The sequence below is a fragment of the Hydra vulgaris genome, chromosome 09, assembly GCF_038396675.1.
Source record: "Hydra vulgaris chromosome 09, alternate assembly HydraT2T_AEP".
NCBI lineage: Eukaryota > Metazoa > Cnidaria > Hydrozoa > Anthoathecata > Hydridae > Hydra > Hydra vulgaris.
In genome coordinates this window covers 4,368,164-4,372,431 of record NC_088928.1, presented here as the reverse complement: position 1 = coordinate 4,372,431, position 4,268 = coordinate 4,368,164, and the positions used below count along the sequence as shown (strand labels likewise).

Here is a 4,268-nt window from a genome sequence, read left to right as displayed (position 1 = left end):
TTAAATTTACTTTAAAATAAACTGTCCTTCATTTGCATTTTGAATTTTATAAACTTCAGTCCAGTTCTCTATATATAATCTGTTAGTTAGATTGTTTTTCTATAAGTTGAAAGGTTGCGTTTAATTAAATTTAAAATTTTAGGTTGATCATTTGGAATAACTTTTATATTTTTGCGTTAACGTATATTGGGAATTGATCACTATATCAGTCTTAAACATCCCTGTCTCAAATGAAGTTTCTAATTAATTGTTAATAAAAATATTTTCTATTGCAGTTGCAGAAGTTCTATATAACCTAACCGGTTTATAAATGACAGACAAAACATTGTATTTATGTAACATATCAAAAAAAAAAATCTTGTGTTTGGAAATTTCGGAATTTTGTTTGTTTTTAAAATACTTTTTTCAATAAAATCTTGAAATGATATACTTTTACCTCCAGGTGATCGGTACATACATCAAATTATTATGTTTTTATTTTTGCATTAGTTACTTTAATAAATTAAGGTTAGCAGACTTTAACATCCCTCAGAATTAGGTCGTATTTTTCGGTTACCGGATTATTTTTTATTCTATATATTGTCGCAAAACATTAGCGGACTACACGTCCCGAAGTCCTAGAGATGTTAGAATTTTTATTTGCTTAATTTAAGTTACAAGTACTAATAACATTTTTTTAAATAAAGCGAGTACCGTCACTTTCTCCATTTTTATTTTATATTGAATTTAATATTTTTAACTCTATTTTAAACTGACTCATAGTCAATCCATTAACTCAATTTAACTACTAGAAGTTTATATTAAATAAATTTATTAAATAATATATAAAATTATTGGGGTATTTATTGGAGAAAACCTTTTTTTTTGGTAGATATCTACACAAACAATTGAAAAATCTAGATTGAAATAGAATATATTCAATCTAGATTTTTTGTAGTTATCTTCCAAAAAAATGGTTTTCTCCAATAAATCCCACAATAATTTTTATAGTAATATAGACTATATTATAGTGTAATAGTTTTTATATTAACATATTTAAGGTATAGCATAGCTCCACTTTTATTAGTGTTAACCATGTTGCTTCTGGGTTTAAATAATAATAGAAGTCCAGAAGCAATAAGGACCTTATCCTTTTAGTTTATTCAGTAAAGATAGGTTTTTTTTGATTTAATATCATTGTAACTGATGTGAAGATCTTCAATAAATGTATTTCAATCAAAGCATTGTATTTCAATGAAATGTATTGGTCAATCCAAGTCACAACTAAAGAGGTTTTATGTAATACAGTTGCAATGTGTACAAATTATTTGTCACAAACCTAGGATCACCCTTTTTGCTTCCCTTTTAAAAATAAAACTCAACACCTTACATAAGAGAAAAAATGTTTATGCAATAAAAGTTGTCAAATAAAAAAATAAAGATTTAAAGCTTATAGTTAAAAAGCAATAAACTGTCAAGGAAGCTTAAAACTCCAAAATTTCCTGTTGCACATAAGGTAATTTTTAATTTTTCCAATGACATGTGTTATTTTTGAACAAATGCAAAAAGTTTCTACACTTTTAGAGTTCAAGTGAAAAAAATGTTCAAACATTAATAAATGTATGTACTTTTATTAACTCATAGTTAAATAATAATTTAAAATAATCTTTAATACAATTTTCAAGTTTTTAATTATTTCATTATATATTCATTGTTTTTGTGTTTCTCTTTGATAAATTCAATTTATGAAATAAATGTTAACTTTGTTTAACAATTAACTTTCTTATTTTAATATTTGTAATATTTGTAATATTTTTATTTCTTTTTTATTTTAATATTTGTGCTTTTTTTTAGTCTGATTGCAAAGAATATTTTTATTTTATCTGATGTTGTTTATTGATGTATCATAATTTATGATTGGTGTATCTTAGTTTATGATTTTTGTTTGTTTTGGTGACTTTTATTATAATTATCATGACAGTTTATCTTTTCAAAATGTTTGGTTTTAATAATCTCTAAATATTTTATTGAAACATTAAAAAACATAAAAAGCAGGCAACATTTTTGTTTAATTCGTTATTATTGGCATTTTAGTTTTAAGTGTAAAGTTGGAAAAATCTTGCAAAATTTATTTTTTGGTTAGGTAATATTTGTGAACAACTGTTAATTTTTTTTTTTAAAAAAAGGAAAAAGAAAACTAAAGAAAAAACTGCAGAAGTGGATTTGGACACTCATCTTATGAATGCATACATTCTGCGTGAATTGACTTTAATCCATTATAATTTGACTAATCTTGAATAATGACAATTAAAGATTATAGGCACGTGTTTGTTGTGATCCTGTTGATTGGAATGTGTTATCATCATCATAACTGCAGCAAAGAATTTTTTTTACCTCTTTGCTGCAATTATGATAATGTGTACACTCTGATTATGTGAGTATAACCATGTGTTTGATTGCCAAGAGGAACACCTTTTGGCAAAAGATTACAATATGAATGAGATAAAACATTTATAAATGAAGCTTGAAGGAGGGATATCTATGTTCATGTTTCTCAGGTCTTAAAAAAATTTCTGGCACTTGAACTGCAGCAAAATATCAACAGGAAACTATCAACCTGGAAAAACTGCTCAAAAATGTTAATTTCGGATCTACTCTGATTTGATCTAAGTTTAATTCAGATCTACTCTAAACATTTTTGTATAAATAGGAGTCGGTCTAACTGTCTGCTCATACTCAGTGTTTTTAACAACAATAACAAAAATTTTGATTTTAAGGCAAAAACAATAAGTAACAAAAAAAATTATACTTCCAAAATATTCAAAATATATATAGATGTTAACAATTTTTTTTTACTTATTATCAGCGTCGTACTATTGCAAGTGCAACAAGTGCAATCGCACTGGGCCCCCTATTAAATAAATTAGAAAAACTTCTCCAATACCATAAATTACTACGAATTAAAAGAAAAATTTTTTTTCAGTTTCTGCACAGGGCCCCCAAAAGTTACAGCACGGCGCTGCTTATTATAACAGTTACTTGTTTAATCTTTGCTTCCAACAAGGCTGCAAGCAACCACTACTAGAGTTGGAAGTTACTGGAAGAACCAAGATGAAGTTTATGAAGAAAGATAACGACTCACAGATGATTTGATTGACAGATTGCAAATTATATGAACCAAGAAAAATAAGATGGAGAGAGAGAATTCCAAAGAACATATGTTCAAGAAAAAAAACTAGGCAAATAAGAATTTTTAGAGCACTTAGAAATAGTCGCAGTTAAAGGATAAGGATAAATTGAATGATGAGTAATAAAAGAATAAATTTAAGTAGATTGCAGAAGAGACGCTAGCTCTTTAGAGCTGCACCTATTATAGTATATTTAGAAAAGTGAAAGAGAAGCAACATTACAACAGTGTGATAATGGTTGGAGGCTGGCTGCAACCTTTACTTGTTTACTTATATTATGAGTTATTAATATGCAGATATTTATATTGTCTATATGATTCTATAAAGCTCTTACTTATTATAAGATTGTTTGTTCATCATAAGTTGAACTTTCTTACTTATTATAAGGTTGTTTACTCATTATAAGTTGAACTTTCTTATTATAAGACTATTTGTTCAGTATAAGTTGAATTTTCTTACTTATTATATGATTGTTTACTCATTATAAGTTGAATTTTCTTACTTAATTTATATGTGCTAACTCATCTAATAACTATAGTTTTTGAACATAATTATAGGTTTGAATAAATTAATGTTAAGTGATCATTTTATTATATTTATAGTGTCAACGTTTTCCTTGATCAACGATGCGACAAAAGAAATTGAATCGAAAGTGGCTCCATGTTTTAACAAGGCAAGAGATCGCTATGATGGTTAAATGTGGTGAGGTATGTAAATGATTGATGTTTCAATCGATGAGAAAAATAACAATCGATGAGAAAAATAACAATAGAAGGGGAGTGAAGAGGATGGTGAAAAAGATCCTCAACAAAAAATCGGCAGATTTTTTAAAATAAATATAAATATCATGTTTTAAATAAATATTTATATGAATACTTTAAATATAAATTTATAATACTTTAAATATATATATATATATATATATATATATATATATATATATATATATATATATATATATATATATATATATATATATATATATATATATATATATATATACACACACACACACACAAACACACACACATATATAAATATACACGTGTGTAAACATGTGTCTATATATATATATACACATATATATACACACGTGTATCT

General features: G+C 25.7%; 1 long non-coding RNA gene across 1 annotated transcript; it reads left to right on the top strand.

Moving 5' to 3' along the window:
• The first annotated feature begins 517 nt into the window (after positions 1 to 517).
• Positions 518 to 3,911, top strand: LOC136084503 (uncharacterized). The gene is made up of 2 exons (XR_010640597.1): positions 518 to 625; positions 3,770 to 3,911. It is a non-coding gene; the product is annotated as an uncharacterized LOC136084503 (long non-coding RNA).
• Positions 3,912 to 4,268: the final 357 nt, after the last annotated feature.